Consider the following 21896-nt stretch of genomic DNA (forward strand, 5'->3'; position numbering starts at 1 on the left):
GACCAAAAAGCTCAAAAGTACAAAATACAATCAAAGAGGTTCAAATTATTGATAAGAAACGTCTCTGAATTACAAGAGTACAAGATTCAAAACGCAAAGTACAAGATATTAAATTGTACGCAAGGACATTCGAAAATCCGGAACAGGGACATGAGTCGACTCTCAACGCTCGACGCAACGGACCGAAAGTTACAAATTAATTATGTATATAAATATAATATAATATATAATTAATTATATAAATTATATATTTATATTATATTTATATTATTAAAATCCTTTGGCAAACAAAGATCCAAAAGGTGTGAGCTGGATCCGATCTCTCTGCGACTCGCGGAGTTCTAAGAGCAAAGGGGCCGCGACTCGCGGAGCCCCAAATTCTGAAACTGCCTATAAAAGCCAACGCATTCGACGAGTTTTAAATATCCTTTTATCAATCTCTCTATAAACGTATATATATATATATATATATATATATATATATATATATATATATATATATATATATATATATATATATATATATTTATATTTTAATTTTAATTTTAATTTTAATTTCTAATAATAAGGGTATGTTAGCGAATGTTGTAAGGGTGTAAGTCGAAATTATGTCCGTGTAACGCTACGCTATTTTTAATCATTGTAAGTTATGTTTAACCTTTTTAATTTAATGTCTCGTAGCTAAGTTATTATTATGCTTATTTAAATCGAAGTAATCATGATGTTGGGCTAATTACTAAAATTGGGTAATTGGGCTTTGTACCATAATTGGGGTTTGGACAAAAGAACGACACTTGTGGAAATTAGACTATGGGCTATTAATGGGCTTTATATTTGTTTAACTAAATGATAGTTTGTTAATTTTAATATAAAGATTTACAATTGGACGTCCCTATAAATAACCATATACACTCGATCGGACACGATGGGCGGGGTATTTATATGTACGAATAATCGTTCATTTAACCGGACACGGGAATGGATTAATAGTCTATGGAATTATTAAAACAGGGGTGAAATTATGTACAAGGATACTTGGCATAATTGATAACAAAGTATTAAAACCTTGGGTTACACACAGTCGATATCCTGGTGTAATTATCAAACAAAGTATTAAAACCTTGTTACAGTTTAAGTCCCCAATTAGTTGGAATATTTGACTTCGGGTAAAAGGATAATTTGACGAGCACACTCGCACTTTATATTTATGACTGATGGACTGTTATAGACAAAAACCAGACGGACATATTAAATAATCCAGGACAAAGGACAATTAACCCATGGGCATAAAACTAAAAATCAACACGTCAAACATCATGATTACGGAAGTTTAAATAAGCATAATTCTTTTATTTCATATTTAATTTCCTTTATTTTATATTTAATTACACTTCTAATTATCGCACTTTTATTTATTGTCATTGTATTTAATTGCACTTTTAATTATCGTACTTTTTAATTATCGCAAGTTTATTTTATCGCACTTTTATTTATCGCAATTTCATTATCGTTATTTACTTTACGCTTTAAATCAAGTCTTTTATTTATTTAATATTTTACATTAGGTTTTAACTGCGACTAAAGTTTTAAATCGACAAACCGGTCATTAAACGGTAAAAACCCCCCTTTATAATAATAATATTACTTATTTATATATCTGTATTTTTATAAAATAAAACTAATATAGCGTTAAGCTTTGTTTAAAGATTCCCTGTGGACGAACCGGACTTACTAAAAACTACACTACTCTACAATTAGGTACACTGCCTATAGTGTTGTAACAAGGTTTAGGTATATCCATTTTGTAAATAAATAATTAAAACTTGTGTAATATTTCGTCGTATTTCGTATTTAAATTAATACTATTTCATATACACCTCGCATAACATCAAATACTTACAATCAGCAAAGACCTAATTTTCAAAACAAACCACCACAAACCGATGATAAAAATCCAAATTTAGAAGATATGATGACGAAGCTAGTTGAAACTCAAACGCAGTTTTTCACATCTCAGAAACAAACGAATGAACAAAATGCTCAAGCATTTAGAAATCAACAAGCTTCTATTCAAAATCTGAAACAAGAAGTAAGTAACCTAGCAAGGTTAATAGGTGAGAGAAAACTGGGAAGTTTACCTAGTGATACAAATGCTAACCCCCGGAATGAAACAGCTAAAGCCATTACCACAAGAAGTGGTATTACACTTAAACCACCTGAAATACCTGTAATTTCTGATGAAGCTATTCCTACTCCACAAGAACCACAACCTGATCAAGATAAGGAAAAAGAACCGGTAGTTGAAAAGGTTAATGAAGATAACACAGTTAAGGCTAAACCTTATGTTAAACCATACCAACCACCACTTCCTTACCCGAGTAAAATGAAAAAAGAGAAACTTGAAGCCGAGCAATCCAAATTTTTGGATATGTTTAAACAGATAAATGTAAATCTTCCTTTCATTGATGTGATTTCAGGAATGCCTAGATATGCTAAATTCTTGAAAGATCTAATCTCAAATAGAAAGAAAATGGAAGAACTCTCAGCCGTTACTATGAATGCTAATTGTTCAGCAGTGTTGTTGAATAAGATACCAGAAAAACTATCAGATCCAGGAAGTTTCACAATTCCATGTTTTCTGGGTAGTCTTAGTTCAATAGAAGCATTGGCAGACTTAGGTGCTAGTATAAATTTAATGTCGTATTCACTATACACTAAACTAGACCTTGGAGAATTGAAACCAACACGAATAAGCATACAACTAGCCGATAGATCAATAAAATATCCTAGAGGGATAATGGAGAACATGCTAGTTAAAGTTGGTACTTTAGTATTTCCAGTAGATTTTGTTGTTCTGGACATGGAAGAAGATTCTCAAGTTCCTCTCATATTAGGAAGACCATTCTTAAACACGGCTAAAGAAATGATAGACGTGTTCGGTAAGAAACTGACCCTAAGTATAGAGGACGAGAGTGTTACCTTTTCAGTTGATAAAGCAATGCAACAACCGCAATCTGCAGATGATACATGTTATTATATTCAAACTATTGATTCACATGCAGAATTATTAGAAGAATTTCCAGAATTATAAGGAACAGGAGAATGTTCTTTAGGAGAAGGAACTGAACCAATTGATGAAACTGAAATGTTAGCTACACTAATAGCTAATGGATAAGAACCAACAACAGAAGAAATTCAAATGCTAAAAGAAGAAGACAGATATCGATATAAATCATCGATAGAAGAACCACCGACATTAGAGTTAAAGCCACTTCCAAACCATTTGGAATACGCTTATTTACATGATGAATCTGAATTACCTGTAATAATATCATCTTCTCTTACTGAAAATGAGAAATCACAACTCATTTCTGTGTTGAAAGCTCATAAACCAGCCATTGCATGGAAGATTCATGATATAAAAGAATAAGTCCTTCGTATTGCACACATAAAATCCTTATGGAAGATGGTCATAAAATGTATGTGCAACGCCAACGAAGACTAAATCCTAATATGCAAGATGTTGTTAAGGAAGAAATTATTAAACTGCTAGATGCAGGTTTAATTTATCCAATTTCTTATAGTCCATGGGTAAGTCCAGTTCAATGCGTGCCTAAGAAGGGTGGCATGACTGTTATTACAAATGAGAAAAATGAGCTTATTCCTACTAGGACTGTAACAGGATGGCGTGTATGTATTGATTATAGAAAATTAAATGACGCCACCAGAAAAGATCACTTTCCCTTACCTTTCATTGATCAAATGTTGGAAAGATTAGCCGGAAACAGTTACTATTGTTTTCTAGGTGGTTTTTCTGGATATTTTCAAATTCCAATAGCACTCGAAGACCAAGAGAAAACCACATTCACGTGCCCTTATGGTACTTTTGCTTACAAACGCATGCCATTTGGACTTTGCAACGCCCCTGCAACCTTTCAAAGGTGCATGATGGCGATTTTTCACGACATGATAGAAGAATGCATGGAAGTTTTCATGGATGACTTTTCAGTATTCGGTGATACATTTGAATCAGGTCTAGTGAATCTTGAACGAATGCTTATTAGATGCGAACAATCAAATCTAGTACTTAATTGGGAGAAATGTCATTTCATGGTTAAAGAAGGCATCGTTCTTGGACATAAAATTTCAAAGGAAGGAATTGAAGTGGATAGAGCTAAAGTAGATGTAATTGCTAAACTTCCACATCCCACCAATGTTAGAGGAGTTAGGAGTTTTCTAGGGCATGTCGGTTTTTACCGACGTTTCATAAAAGATTTTTCTAAAATTACCACTCCTATGAATAAACTCCTAGAAAAGGATGCTCCATTCATCTTTTCAGATGAATGTATCAAATCTTTTAATATTCTTAAAGAGAAACTCACTAATGCGTCGATCATTATAACACCAAATTGGAATCTACCGTTTGAACTTATGTGCGATGCAAGTGATTTTGCAATGGGAGCCGTTTTAGGACAAAGGATTGAAAAATGATTTCAACCTATATATTATGCTAGTAAGACGTTACAAGGAGCACAAACAAATTACACAAATACTGAAAAAGAACTCCTTACTATTGTCTTTGCTTTTGACAAATTTCGTTCATATCTCGTTCTAGCAAAAACAGTGGTCTATACCAACCATTCTGCTCTTAGATACCTATTTTTGAAACAAGATGCTAAACCAAGATTAATCCGTTGGATCTTACTCTTACAAGAATTCGATATTGAAATCCGAGATAAAAGAGGAGCAGAAAATCTCGCCGCTGATCATCTTTCTCGTCTTGAAAATCCCGAATTAGAAGTTCTAAATGAATCGGCCATACAAGACAACTTTCCTGATGAATATCTATTGAAGATAGATTATAATGAAAAACCATGGTTTGCAGACTATGCAAACTACTTAGTTTGTGGATTCCTTGAGAAAGGATTGTCGTTCCAAAAACGAAAGAAATTCTTCAGTGATATAAAACACTATTTCTGGAAAGATCCACATTTGTTTAAAAGTTGTCCCGATGGAATAATACGCCGATGTGTATTCGGAGATGAAGCTAGTAAAATCTTAAACCATTGTCACACAGGACCAACAGGAGGGCATTATGGGCCTCGACTAACAGCAAGAAAAGTTTATGATGCTGGATTCTATTGGCCTACAATTTACAAAGACGCACACCTTCTTTGCAAATCCTGTGATGCTTGTCAAAGGGCCGAAAAAATAAGTCAACATGATGAAATGCCACAAAATGTCATTCAAGTATGTGAAGTATTTGACATTTGGGGTATTGACTTTATGGGTCCATTTCTGAAATCTCATAATAATCTCTACATTCTCGTAGCCATTGATTATGTATCTAAATGGGCGGAAGCACAAGCTCTCCCAACTAACGATGCACGAGTTGTAGTCAACTTCTTAAAACATCTTTTTGCAAGGTTTGGAACAACGAAAGCTTTAATAATTGATCGGGGAACTCATTTCTGTAATAATCAACTTGAGAAAGTTCTTAAAAGATATGGAGTAACTCATAAAATCTCCACCGCATATCATCCACAAACAAGTGGACAAGTTGAGAATACCAACCGAGTTTTAAAACGTATTTTAGAGAAAACCGTAGGATCAAATCCGAAGGAATGGTCCATTAAAGTGGAGGATGCACTCTGGGCTTTTAGAACAGCCTACAAAACTCCAATTGGAACCACACCTTTCAGACTCGTTTATGGAAAAGCATGTCATCTTCCAGTAGAAATTGAAAACAAAGCATTTTGGGCTTTGAAGACATGTAATCTTGATTTACATGAAGCCGGACGTCTACGATTAAGTCAATTAAACGAATTAGAAGAATTAAGACATGAAGCATACGAAAATTTGTTAATCTTGATTACGGAAGTTTAAAACTTGTAAATTTTTATTTTATGAAATACTATTAAATAACATCCGTCTCTGCATAATATACACCTCAAGTATTTTTCAATAGTGGTAAGTATTCCCGCCTGTCACGCGGGTGACCCGGGTTCGATCCCCGTATTAGAATATGTAGCTAAGTTTTAGTATTTATGTAATTAATATTAATAGGTTTGATTTTCTCGAGTCTCGGGAGTCTTCCGGCCACACCAATGTTCGGGTTATTTAAACAAGTAAACCAAACTTGTGTTTTATAGTCTAGACTGTGCAAGTCTCCGTCTTGCGCGGTGTATGAGCGTTTGAAACAAACCAATGTTTTACTACTGTCACCATTAAAAATAGTATTAGTAACCAAACTAAACTATGCCACTTGAGACTCGGAGTGTGTCCCTGTGCAGCTTAAGGGGCATGCAATCAACAAATGTAAAAATGCACAAGTTATTGGCTTAAATTGCATAATTCAATTTATTTCAGACACATCACTTGACCAACACTTAGCTGTCATGTTTAAAATGGAAAATAAAAATTCATATAATAAAAACTTTAAACAGATGTCTGGGGTCCTCTGCAGTTTTTTCATATGTAGCACCGTTTCAGTGTTTGCGCATGCTAGGTGCGCTTTATTGCTTTTCCATCCAAACTTGCTAGCCGATACGCCCCTGTACCGCTTACGCCAATATCCTTGTACGATCCCTCCCATTTGGGTCCTAGTTTACCCGTGTCCTCTGCTCTGCTTGCTTCATTTTTTCGCCACACCAAGTCAACCAAATTGGAAAGACAATGGTTACACGCGCTTATTATAGTAGCTTGCGATTCTTTGCTTGTTGATTGCTTCTTTTATAGTCGCCATTTCTCTGCGTTCTTCAACTAAGTTTAGATTTTCACGCAGTTCTTCGCTATTGCTACTTTCATCAAAGGAAGCAATGTGCATAGTTGGTACATTTATTTAGGCGGGTATTACAGCCTCGGACCCGTACACCAAGCTAAAAGGTGTTTCATTAGTTGCGCCTTTCGGAGTTGTGCGGTGTGCCCACAATACGTTAGGTAGCTCATCTATCCAACCCCTTCGACATAACCCAAGCCTTGCTTTGATTCCTAACACAATGTCCCGATTTGTGACCTCACAATGACCATTCGCCTGAGGGTGTGTGACTGATGTAAATGTTTTCTTTATATTCAATTCTTGGCACCAGTCACTGAATGGATTACCTTCAAACTGGGTACCGTTGTCACTTACCATTTCATTTGGTATTCCAAACTAACGGACGATGTTTTCCCATACGAAATTTCGGATTTGCTTGCCCGAAATTGTTTTCAGCGGTTTGGCTTCTACCCACTTCGTAAAATAATCAATGGCCACTACTAGAAACTTTACGCCCCCAGGTCCTGCGGGGAATGGCCCCACTATGTTGATTGCCCATTTGCAGAATGGCCATGGAGACGCGATCGGTATCATTGGATGTCGCGGAGCCTTGCTTACCGGTGCGTGAAGCTGACACGACTGACATTTGCGTATCACTTCTGCAGTGTTTCTGTAAATTGACGGCCAGTAGTATCCGAGCCGCATTATTTTGGACGCAACTGTTTTGTGTCCTGAGTGCAAATCGCACATTCCCTCTTGCACTTCTCGTATTATTGATTCTGCTTGAGTTGGATTAAGACACCGCAAATGGGGTCCCAAAAAAGATTTTCTGTATAGAATTCCCTTGTCTAACAAATACATTGGTGCTTTCATCTTAATCTTGCTTGCTTCAACTGAATCTACAGGCAATGTACCTTTGTTTAGAAATTCTACTATTGGTGTCATCCAACTTTGCTCCTCTTCTTCGACTGCGGCGGATACACTGTCTTCCTCAATAGATTTTACCTTAACTTCCTCAACCTAAATTTCCTTCTTAAAATGGCTGAATGTTAAGGCAGCTAACTTACTGAGTGCGTCCGTCTTTTTGTTCAACTTTCTTGAAACCTGAGTTATCTGGAATAAGTCAAAGTCTACCGCCAATTCTTGCACAAGTTTTAGATACTTTTGCATCGATTCATCATATGCCTCAAATATTCCGTTGAATTGGTTTGCAACTAACTGCGAATCAACATATACTGATAGTTCTTTTACCTCCAGATATTTTGCTACCCGCATTCCAAATAACAATGCTTCATACTCAGCTTCATTGTTTATGACGGGGAAGCTAAATCATAGCGCAAAGGTATATTCTTCTCCTTCTAGACTTTTTAGGACTATGCCTGCCCCTGCTCCTTCTGGACCACAAGCCCCGTCTGTGTGCATCTCCCACAACTGTTCGGGCAGAGGTGTTATTTCTTTTTATTCATGCGAGATTTCGATATCTTCGGCTGTTTCAGCCAGATAATCTGCTAGGACTTGTCCTTTTACCGCACTTCTTGGTGAGAAGCTTATCTCATGCTCTCCCAATTCAATAGCCCATTTGGCCATGCGATCAGAATTTTCTGGTTTATATAGCACCTGCTCAACAAGTATCAGCGAATGTAAATTTGCTAGAATTTATCATGCGATTTTATGTCTGTTGACAACACATTGTTGTTTGTCATACCTACTTTATTGACTGATCTGTTAGGACCATTATTGGATGCGCTTGGAAATATCTCCTTAAGCGTCTAGCCGTATGCACGAGTGCATAGACCAGTTTTTCAATTGCAGGATAGTTTAATTCGCTCCATGTTAAGGCTTTGCTAACAAAATATACAGGCATTTGTACATGTCCGCACATCATAATTATATAATTTTAAATATCTAATGACTGATAATTAGCTATTTTTAACTTTATAGTGCGTACCTGTCCCCTGTCCGCTATCAACACCGAACTTATTGCTTCTTTCGATGATGCTAAGTATAGTATCAACGTTTCGCCCGCAATCGACGCAGTCATTGTTGGCAACTCTTTCAGCAACTTTTTCATTTCCTGAAACGCCACTTCTGCTTCCTCCGTCCATTTGAAATCCGATTTCTTTAAACAATTCTTTAATGTTCCGAAAAAGGGGAGTGATCACTCTACAAATTTTGATAAGAACCTTGTTAATGCCGCCAACTTACCCGTTAAACTTTGCACCTCCTTTTTATTTCTTGATGACGGCATATTCTCAATTGTCTCTATTTTCTTTGGATTTGCACGTATCCCACGCTCAGCTATTATATGACCAAGAAATTTTCCTTCTTCTTCTCCAAAACTGCACTTCGACGGGTTGAGCTTCATGTTAATCTTTCTCAACGATGCGAACATTTCTAATATGTCTTCCAACAAGCCTTACTCTGTTGTGCTCTTTTTAACTAAGTCATCAATGTATGCTTCTAAATTTCTGCCAATCTGACCTTTAAAAGCCTCGTCTATTACCCGTTGGTATGTTGTTCCGGTGTTTTTTAAACCAAATGGCATCTTGGTATAGCAGTATATGCCCTGGCTTGTGTGAAAAGCAGTTTTATCCTCATCGTCTGTTGCCATCACTATCTGATGGTATCCTTTGTACACATCCAAAAAACATTTGTATCAGAAGCCAGCTAGCGACTCAACTTTCCAGTCTATTTCTAGTAGAGGATAATTGTCCTTGGGACAGGCTTTATTAATATCCATGAAGTCAACACACATGCGCCAAGACCCATCAGGCTTTTTTACCAGTACTGGGTTTGCTACCCATGTTTGGTACCTTACCTCTCATAATATGTTTGCTTTGACCAACTTATCAACTTCTGCCTTTAACCATTTACTTCTTTCTGGTGCCATACCGCATTTCTTCTGTCTTACTGGCGTCAGACTTGGATTTGCGTTAAGTTTATGCTCAGCAATTTCTCGCACGCCCGTCATGTCTGTTTCTTTCCATGCAAAGACATCCGTATTAGAAGCTAATATATTACGAAGATTAAACTTTGTCTCATCGGACAATCCTCCACCGATTTTAATTTTTTGTTCTGGATGTCACGGATTTGCGATGATCATGCAGCTTTGAAGCTGCTCTGCCTCACTTGGCTGTTTTTCTGCTTGTTCCATAGCCGCGACGCTTGCATCTTGTTTTTTTGACCTTATCGTTGCAATTCCTAATGGTGTTGGGAACTTGATAAGGCCATGCACTGTTGAAGGGATAGCTGCCAATTTTTGCAAAGTTGTGCGTCCTAAAAGTGCATTATATTTTGAGTAAGACCTTACGATAGCAAATTCTACTGTTGTACTCCTTACTAACTCCTTATTATCATCATCTACCAGCTCTAGTTCTAATTTAATGATCCCGATTGGCCATGCGAACTCCCCAGAAAATCCTGATAATGCGGTGTTAGGGGCCACTAGCTTGGCTCGCACAGCCCCTGGCAGCAAGCGAAAACAATGTTCGTACATTATATCAACACTGCAACCGGTGTCTATATGCAGTCGCTTGATGATGTACCCGCAGCTTTTAACACGTCCCTTAATTGTGATGGGCGCATCCGAGGGTTCCTGTGCTATGGCGGGGAACATGATGGGAGTGTTTTCCCATTCTTCAGATACTTCCAACTTGCGTCTCTGATTTGCTCGTCCGCTGGTTACCATATTTATGGTTTTATCCGTTTCCTTTCCATCATTCTTCTTTTGCCACAGATATTCCTTTTCTCCTATTGGTTTATCGATTGGTGCTCTAGCATTTTTCTTTAGGTGTTGCAATCTTCCTCTTTTGAGTTCAGCAACTACCTTTTCGATTAAATACCGACATTCATCGGTTTCATGATCGTAATCATCATGAAAATCACAAAATTTGCTTTTATCTCTATTACCATACTTTGACAAAGGCACTGGGGGGTCGAAGCTTTTGCATACTACCTCTGTAGCCAAAATTTCTTTTGGTGTTTTTTTGAGGTCTTTTATTAGCGCAACATTCTCGGTGTGGCTGCTTTTATACCTCTGACTTCCTCCCCCTTTGTTGTTGTTGAATTTGCGATACTTGTCATTATGATAGTTACCACTCCTAGGCTGCCCATTACTACCATAACGCCTGCCAGACTCTGACCCTCTTCCCTGCACTCGATAATAATCATCGTCGATGTCCATGATTGAAGAGGTGTTTCCGCAATTCTGTTTTATGTCTTCTTGTGCCCGCATGTAGTCATGCGTTTCTTTTACGGCTTCTGCGAAAGTTCCTGAAACTCTTCTGCGTAACCGCTGCCATAAAGATAGGTGTCTGTTGGTATCTATACAATGTATAAAGCCGGACACCTTCTGACTTTATGGCAAGTCTTGTATTTTGGCCACCTCCTTGGTGTATCTGTCTATTATCTCTCCTAAGCTTTCTTTCGATTTCTGCTTAATGTCGTGACATTCGACATGTGTTCTTTTGCGTTCGCGCAAGTTGTGGAAGTTTAATAAAAATCTTGAGCGCAAATCTGTAAAACCTGTAACACTTTGGGCTGGCAAATTATTGAACCATTCCCTTGCTACTCCTTGCAGTACTATTGGTAGCATATGGCATGCTACTGCATCACCCCAGCCGTGCGTTCTTGTAGTCCCTTCAAATTTTTGCAAAAAGTCGTCTGGATCTGATAACCCATCATAACTTCCGAGTGTTAGAGGCAACACAGGTGCGACTGTGAAGGGATGATTGGCAATATGTGGTACAAACTTTTCAGTTGTGGGAGCTAACTCAAGGCTTTGCTTAGCTTTTTACCCTTGCATCATCGCGAACCAATTGTTCATAAATTCTTGCACTCGTGCAGGCTCATTGAAAGGTGGAGCCAAGTGTGGTGGCGCAACTTGCTGCAATAGAGATTTGAAGCTATTTGATTGGGTCACGGCATAGTGCGCCCCACTATATAGATTGCTTGCAGCAGTATGGACTGGTTGCGAAGACACATATGCCGTCGACCCTTGTTGTGGTGTCAGCATGATATATGAACCATCTAGATTTCTCAGACCCATCTCCCTGATTTTTTCCTGAGCCTTCTCGGTAGTAACCCTTTCAATCGGAGTTTCGGTTTCAACCGAGGTGATAATCGGTATGGTGCCCACACAGGTAGTTTTAACTTTGAAACCTGGTGGAAATGTTTCGCTTCGAGAACCAAAGCCCAGATACTTTGGCGGCAGATCTTCGAATGGTTTGAAGCTAGTTCCTGCTTCCAGTAAACTTCCATCAGGAGAGTTGAAAGGACCCGTTCATATATATTATAAACGATTCACAATAGTTGATTACATCGCGAGGTATTTGACCTCTATATGATACATTTTACAAACATTGCATTCGTTTTTAAAAGACAAACTTTCTTTACAACAAAAGTTGACGGCATGCACACCATTTGATAATGCATCCAACTATAATTGACATAATAATAATCTTGATGAACTCAATGACTCGAATGTAACGTCTTTCAAAATATGCCATGAATGACTCCAAGTAATATCCTTAAAATGAGCTAATGCACAGCGGAATATTTCTTTAATACCTGAGAATAAACATGCTTTAAAGTGTCAACCAAAAGGTTGGTGAGTTCATAGGTTTATCATAACAATCATTTCAATATATTAATAGACCACAAGATTTTCGTTTATAAATATATGTACACTCGCAAGTGTATAAAAGTATTCTATAAGTTGTAGGCACTCGGTAACAAGCCTTAACGTTCATGTTTTACCCTCTGAAGTACACCAGATCAGGAGTGTTTAAAATAACCTCGAAGTACTAAAGCATCCCATAGTCAGGATGGGGTTTGTCAGGCCCAATAGATCTATCTTTAGGATTCGCGCCTACCGTACATAGACAAGTAGTTTAATGTTACCAAGCTAAGGGTATATTTCTGGTTTAAACCCACGTAGAATTAGTTTTAGTACTTGTGCCTATTTCGTAAAACATTTATAAAAACAGCGCATGTATTCTCAGTCCCAAAAATATATATAAAAGGGAGCAAATGAAACTCACCATACTGTATTTCGTAGTAAAAATACATATAACGTCATTTAACAAGTGCAAGGTTGGCTTCGGATTCACGAACCTATATTAATTATATATATTTATATGTTGGTCAATATTTGTCTAACAATTTTTGGTCAAGTCATAGTGTACCACAATCCTAATGCTCGAGACTAATATGCAAAATTCAACAAAAGTCAACTTGACTCAAAATGACTTCTAAAATTTATACGTGTTTATTATATAACTTAACTATAGTCGTTTTATATATTTAAATATATTTATTAGATTTTATAATAATAAAAGTCATTTATTAATAAAAATTTATTTTAACGTTTATATATAATAAAATATACTTTTATATATCTTAAGTAGTAAAATTTATAAAGTTCACTTAATATCGTAAAACTATAGCGGTAAGTATTATTAATGTAATTATATTACGCGTGGTGAAAAATATCTTTGTATCCCCTATTTATTTGATAAAATAATATTGATCATAATAATAATAAGTAAAAGTTGTATTATTTTGTAATAATAATTATTATTATTCTATAACAATATTTATATTTACTAAAAATGGTATTATGATAAAATGATAATACTAACATAATAGTAATAATGATATTTTATAATAACAATGATATTTTTATTAAAATAATAACGACGATAGTAATAATAATCATTTTAACAATAATACTAAAATTCAGTTGACTATAACTTCTAATCCGTTCATCGAAACCATTCGATATCTAAATGAAAAGTTCTTAATTTTTCGCTAGCTTTCCAATGACATGCATATCATATACCCTATCTCAGTAGCATATGTATCTAATTCAGGATTCAACAAACCTATCTAAGGACAATATCGAATGTACAAGCATGCATAATCCTATATACTCGAGCACTAGTCAGGGATACACTATTGATATATAAAAGTTAAGTTATGAGTGCTCACGTATCAATATTGAGATTCAATATTGCAGGACAGTACATAGACGCAACGGAGACAATAAACACTAGATTGACCTCAAGAGCATACCCATGAACCATACCCATCACCTCCATAGCTATAACCCATAATTTCCTTAGCTTCGACTCATTCAAAAAACTATTTTGAAATCACTCGGACATCACTCCGTCGTAATATTTTATGTATAATAATAATATCTTGAAATAATACAGAGCAAATATATATATATATATATGTAAATCGATTGAGAGAGTTTAGAGAAATATATTTTCAAGTTTCTATGAAATAATGAAACCTATTGAATTCTATTTATAATAGATTTTTGAATTATTAAAGTGAATTATTAAAGTATGAATTATTAAAGTGAATTACTAAAGTATGAATTATTAAAGTGAATTATTAAAGTTAAAGTAAAGTAAAAGTAAAGTAAAGGTAAAGTTAAAGTATAGTAAAAGTATAAAAACTATGTATGTATAATACGCGTATAAATATATATAATATTAATTTAAATCGTTATATATATTTAATGAAATAAAATATAAATATCGTTATATTTATTATACTGGTTAAGTAATGAGTTGTCAAAAGTGATTCTAGATATTTATAAAAGTTATATACGTTTTAATAATAAAGTTCTTTTTAAACTGAAAATATTTTTGTACGTTTGAAAATAGATTAATAGAATATTATGGAAACCAATTTTCCACTAGCTTTTGTCTAACTTTCGTAAATGACACTTTTTATTTTTATTTATAAATAGCTTTACAAATTATTCCGAATATCGTTAAGAGGAATAGATTTTCTCAAATCATAGTGGACCTCTCAACAGAGACTTGTAATCATAATTCAATGTTTCTGATAATTCAATCATTTAATATATTTTTTTTTTAATTTCGTCGATAATCATATTGAAACAAATACGTTCATATAAAGCATTATACATTTAAATACTTTGTTGACATTTTCAATTTATAACATATACACATATACATACATATTCATATATGTTCATTTAATGGTTCGTGAATCATTGGAATTTGGTCGAGGTTTAAATGAATGTATAAACATAGTTTAAAATCCTTGAGATTTAACTTAACAAACTTTTCTTATCATGTCGGAATAATATAAAGATTAAAGTATAAATTTGGTCAGAAATTTCCGGGTCGTCACAGTACCTACCCGTTAAAGAAATTTCGTCCCCGAAATTTGATAGAGGTCGTCATGACTAACAATGAGAATGTTATTATAACGATTATAGAGTTTTATCATGTTCAAGAAGAATGGATAAAATAATTCGATTACTCGAAGCGTGTGACTGAAGTTATCATAAATGAATGAAATAAGATAATAGTGATTCGTCTTATCTTTTGACGTCATCACGATTGATCTCCGAAATGAAAATCTTTGTAATCTATATTGGATTTGATTATTCGGCGATTAAGGAAATTATGATCCTCTTCGAATTAATGCGATAATCCATTTTGATTTCTCTGTCGGATATTTCACTATAAATCCACCTCATTTGTTTTCTTACAACTCACACCTTCTCAACTCATATTTTAAAGTATTTGTCAATATGCTTCATCCAGTGCTGATTCTTGATATACTCCTCACTTTCATATCTGTCGCTCTTCTTTTTCATCTGCCTCCGGAAGAATCTATTTACTTCTACTATACTCTTGGTTTTATAGTGTTTTTAGTTCTCCCGTGTCTTTATATTGCTATATGCATTGATATATACGGTTTGTGATTTCTGGGTTGTTGTTGGATTTTATATCTTCCCTTATATTTCAAAGTCCTTGCTTCTTCTATAATCATTGTCATCCACAGTTAATGTTCTCTTCTATTTGCTATGATTTATACTCCCATTTCTAGTTCGGAGCTTTGTCCTTTCGTTTCTTCTTCTTGCGATTAAGCACCGCTTGTAATAGTCCAGAATTCGCAGATATAAATTTCGGAATGAACATTGTTATTGTTCTAGGAAGAAAATTGTAATGGCACGATCTTGACTTGTCAAATTACCAGAATACCTCGAAAAAGGCTGAATCATCAAGAAATATTTTCTTGATATTTAGAGATCAAAGAGAATACAAGAGTCATGTAACATAGCACATGATGACATTATGATCTGTGAATCATCATGTTCCATTTAGAAACTCAGCATGAATTACTGTAATATAATCACGTTGATCAAGTGTCATTATATTATACTAACTCATGCTTCAGCTCCCAACAATTCTTCAAGAATATTCCTATTTTAAATTCAAATTTTTTTTTTAGAATTTAGAAACTAACACAGTTTCTTTTTATGTTGTAACACAGATATTGCGAAGAGATAAAATATTTCAGATAAGAATAGTTGTGAAAATATCTTCAGGAATATCGAAGATATTATAATAAAAGATACGATAATATGGATGATGAAGAAGATTTGTCTGTGAAGATTTAGAATAAGAAGTAAGGTGTTTGCTAACGATTTCAGTAGACACTGAATCATTTGGATCCTTTGAAGGCAGGTTTAGTCTTTGTGATTTATCCACAGCCTCCTTCATGGTCTGCTCAATCCGTTTTCCAGTTTCAAACCTTCTCTTTTTCTCAGCTTTACCACCATACTATTCTTTATCATCAAACTTTTGACTGTTAAAGTCGTTTACAGTTTTTGCTGCTTCATCAGCATTTTTCCAATTTCGGAGAACTAGTTCATATTTTGGGATGTTTTCAGAAAATTCACATTCGAAGTATGTAAGTCTAGGAGATAGACGTTATATGTATAACTTTTGACGTAAAATTGTCGCAAAATTCAAAATACTGATTGCTAATTCCCAGTAGTTGGTGTGACAATTATTGTTACAGGATGTAGGTGAGTACATGATGGGGTTTTAATGAATAAGTATAGTGGCTTTTCGGAGAGGCTTAAGTCGAAGGTTAATGAAATTGTTGATAAGTTTACTGCTAATGTGGCGAGATATGAAAGGTTCCCCAGTAATAATGATGAAGGGATAATTGTTATTATAAGGTTTATTCGTATAAATAAATGAAGGTGATTTGCTGGAGCTGTGAAAAAACTATCTATTTTGGAAAGAGAATGAAAAATTATATTTGGTAATAAATATCAAAGGATCTGACACGGATACGTGTTAAACTATAACTTTGGTTTCAAGAGCTTTTCAGATGCATGACAGTGGGTAATATGTGGTTGGATCATCATCTCGCATGTCTTTAGGAATTTTGAAGTGTTTGAACACATATTGTAATTGTTAATATACATATGATGTTCTAAGATTTTGAATGATACAAATATTTTTGTGAGTTCCATGAATAGAAATGAGGTTCTATGACAGTTTTGAAGTCAAAGTATAGTTTGAAAGATGTAGGAATCTAAGAGTGATGATTTCGGTTATATCTTGAATCGAATTATGAGATTTCAAAATTAGAATATGCAATTAGATTTTGAATGAGTATGGTTGTTTTGATTTCTATAAAAGAATGTATATTGTTGTGAAAATAGGGAGTATAATGGATGATTTGCTGAATCAGATTCGAAGAATGTAACATATTAATTGTGAATTTATATATCTCTCGGGTATTACCTACCCGTTAAAAAAATTTCACAATTAATATTTTGTACAAAAGAATTTTATTGCAGTCTTTATGGAAATATATATGTGTATATTTCTTCAGATGTAATATTGATTTAATGAGTTAGTATTAAATTAAACTCATTTGATTTATGGTTAAGGCTAGGATAGATAATTTCTAAACTTTAGAAATTACATAATCGCCGTAGAATGTTTCTCCAATGAAGTTATGAATCAATACTTCATCGTTGTGGTATTCCTTGGTATCTACATGGCGTATGACGTCGATGCTCGTGGGACAGATTGTGAAGTTGAGGTTTGTGATGCGGTTGTTGTTGGTGGTGGTAATGGTACTGTTGATGTTGTTGATGGTGGTACTAGTTATGCTGCTGGTGCTGCTGCTGGTGTTTGTAACCTTTGCACCATATTCTCCAAAGCCACTACCCGAGCGCGAAGCTCGTTGACTTCTTCTATTACACCGGGGTGATTGTCGGTTCGGATGAGCGGATAAATAAGATCTAGAATTTGGTGTAGTATATAATCATGACGAGATACTCTGGAAATGAGAGAGAAAATGGTGTTTCGGACAGGTTCACCGGTAAGTGCTTCAGGTTCATTGCCAAGAGGGCAATGTGGTGGATGAAAGGGATCACCTTCTTCTTGTCTCCAATGGTTAAGTAGATTACGAACCCATCCCCAATTCATCCAGAATAGATGATGGCTAATTGGTTGATCCATTCCGGTCACGCTGCTTTCGGAGCTCATGTGGAAATCCATATCGGCATAGCTGTCGGAATCCGAGGAACTCGAACTGGTTGAGGGATCCATCTTGTATGATCAGGGAAAGAATTTTTGGTATGAAATAGATTGTAGAATTTAGATTTGGTATTCTACAATACATAATTTACATATGTATATATAATACCAAAATCCCATAAATTACGGAGGAATTTACGTGATATGTCAGGCAAAGTTTACAGTAACAGATACGCTAAGATATGGATTAGCAGATACGCTAAGATATGAATTTTGTCTATACACTATTTATGCAATCAATGCAGTAAGACGTGTCTAGACTAAGAATGATAAGCAGGCAATTCCGACAAAAATGATAAGCAAAAATTTTGACATGCAGACACGGTCGAAGTCCATGCTCACTAATGCATCCTAACGACTATCAGTTAGACACACTAATGCAGACCTGGTTCGTTAAGACCACCGCTCTGATACCAACTGAAAGTTGGGGACGCATCCCACTCAGTGCCTTCAGCTAACCGCCTGTGATCACTGAGCGTACCTCAGACACTGATTTTACGGCCCGCCTCTCGGCAGTACAGCCAACCCTAATAGGGACCGCGAGGAGTAAGAGCCAATGCTTCATCACAGGTAACACTGTGAGAACCCCCTCTGCGATTAACCCGCTAATAAACGGCATTAAACCAGCTCTGATACCAACTGAAAGGACCCGTTCATATATATTATAAACGATTCACAATAGTTGATTACATCGCGAGGTATTTGACCTCTATATGATACATTTTACAAACATTGCATTCGTTTTTAAAAGACAAACTTTCTTTACAACAAAAGTTGACGGCATGCACACCATTTGATAATACATCCAACTATAATTGACATAATAATAATCTTGATGAACTCAATGACTCGAATGCAACGTCTTTCAAAATATGCCATGAATGACTTCAAGTAATATCCTTAAAATGAGCTAATGCACAGCGAAAGATTTCTTTAATACCTGAGAATAAACATGCTTTAAAGTGTCAACCAAAAGGTTGGTGAGTTCATAGGTTTATCATAACAATCATTTCAATATATTAATAGACCACAAGATTTTCGTTTATAAATATATGTACACTCGCAAGTGTATAAAAGTATTCTATAAGTTGTAGGCACTCGGTAACAAGCCTTAACGTTCATGTTTTACCCTCTGAAGTACACCAGATCAGGTGTGTTTAAAATAACCTCGAAGTACTAAAGCATCCCATAGTCAGGATGGGGTTTGTCAGGCCCAATAGATCTATCTTTAGGATTCGCGCCTACCGTACATAGACAAGTAGTTTAATGTTACCAAGCTAAGGGTATATTTCTGGTTTAAACCCACGTAGAATTAGTTTTAGTACTTGTGCCTATTTCGTAAAACATTTATAAAAATAGCGCATGTATTCTCAGTCCCAAAAATATATATAAAAGGGAGCAAATGAAACTCACCATACTGTATTTCGTAGTAAAAATACATATAACGTCATTTAACAAGTGCAAGGTTGGCTTCGGATTCATGAACCTATATTAATTATATATATTTATATGTTGGTCAATATTTGTCTAACAATTTTTGGTCAAGTCATAGTGTACCACAATCCTAATGCTCGAGACTAATATGCAAAAGTCAACAAAAGTCAACTTGACTCAAAATGACTTCTAAAATTTATACGTGTTTATTATATAACTTAACTATAGTCGTTTTATATATTTAAATATATTTATTAGATTTTATAATAATAAAAGTCATTTATTAATAAAAATTTATATTAACGTTTATATATAATAAAATATACTTTTATATATCTTAAGTAGTAAAATTTATAAAGTTCACTTAATATCGTAAAACTATAGTGGTAAGTATTATTAATGTAATTATATTACGCGTGGTGAAAAATATCTTTGTATCCCCTATTTATTTGATAAAATAATATTGATCATAATAATACTCCCTCCGTCCCAGATTAATTGTCCCCAGACAAAAAACACACAGTTTAAGAAATGTCATTATCACGCTGTACTTTTTCTGTACTTTTTTCTTACTTTACTGTCTTACCCTCAACTAATTAATTAGAAATCTCTCTCACATTTGTAATTTAATTAATTCATTAGGGACAATATTGTAAACTTCATCAAATTTACTTTCCATATTTGGAAGTGGACAATTAATCTGGGACGTCCCAAAAAGGAATACTGGACAATTAATCCGGGACGGAGGGAGTAATAAGTAAAAGTTGTATTATTTTGTAATAATAATTATTATTATTCTATAACAATATTTATATTTACTAAAAATGGTATTATGATAAAATGATAATACTAACATAATAGTAATAATGATATTTTATAATAACAATGATATTTTTATTAAAATAATAACGACGATAGTAATAATAATCATTTTAACAATAATACTAAAATTCAGTTGACTATAACTTCTAATCCGTTCATCGAAACTATTTGATATCTAAATGAAAAGTTCTTAATTTTTCGCTAGCTTTCCAATGACATGCATATCATATACCCTATCTCAGTAGCATATGTATCTAATTCAGGATTCAACAAACCTATCTAAGGACAATATCGAATGTACAAGCATGCATAATCCTATATACTCGAGCACTAGTCAGGGATACACTATTGATATATAAAAGTTAAGTTATGAGTGCTCACGTATCAATATTGAGATTCAATATTGCAGGACAGTACATAGACGCAACGGAGATGATAAACACTAGATTGACCTCACGAGCATACCCATGAACCATACCCATCACCTCCATAGCTATAACCCATAATTTCCTTAGCTTCGACTCATTCAAAAAACTATTTTGAAATCACTCGGACATCACTCCGTCGTAATATTTTATGTATACTAATAATATCTTGAAATAATACAGAGCAAATATATATATATATATATATGTAAATCGATTGAGAGAGTTTAGAGAAATATATTTTCAAGTTTCTATGAAATAATGAAACCTATTAAATTCTATTTATAATAGATTTTTGAATTATTAAAGTAAATTATTAAAGTATGAATTATTAAAGTGAATTATTAAAGTATGAATTATTAAAGTGAATTATTAAAGTTAAAGTAAAGTAAAAGTAAAGTAAAGGTAAAGTTAAAGTATAGTAAAAGTATAAAAACTATATATGTATAATACGCGTATAAATATATATAATATTAATTTAAATCGTTATATATATTTAATGAAATAAAATATAAATATCGTTATATTTATTATACTGGTTAAGTAATGAGTTGTCAAAAGTGATTCTAGATATTTATAAAAGTTATATACGTTTTAATAATAAAGTTCTTTTTAAACTGAAAATGTTTTTGTACGTTTGAAAATAGATTAATAGAATATTATGGAAACCAATTTTCCACTAGCTTTTGTCTAACTTTCGTAAATGACACTTTTTATTTTTATTTATAAATAGCTTTACAAATTATTCCGAATATCGTTAAGAGGAATAGATTTTCTCAAATCATAGTGGACCTCTCAACAGAGACTTGTAATCATAATTCAATGTTTCTGATAATTCAATCATTTAATATATTTTTTTTTAATTTCGTCGATAATCATATTGAAACAAATACGTTCATATAAAGCATTATACATTTAAATACTTTGTTGACATTTTCAATTTATAACATATACACATATACATACATATTCATATATGTTCATTTAATGGTTCGTGAATCATTAGAATTTGGTCGAGGTTTAAATGAATGTATAAACATAGTTTAAAATCCTTGAGAT

The sequence above is a fragment of the Rutidosis leptorrhynchoides genome, chromosome 3 (genome assembly GCF_046630445.1).
Source record: "Rutidosis leptorrhynchoides isolate AG116_Rl617_1_P2 chromosome 3, CSIRO_AGI_Rlap_v1, whole genome shotgun sequence".
NCBI lineage: Eukaryota > Viridiplantae > Streptophyta > Magnoliopsida > Asterales > Asteraceae > Rutidosis > Rutidosis leptorrhynchoides.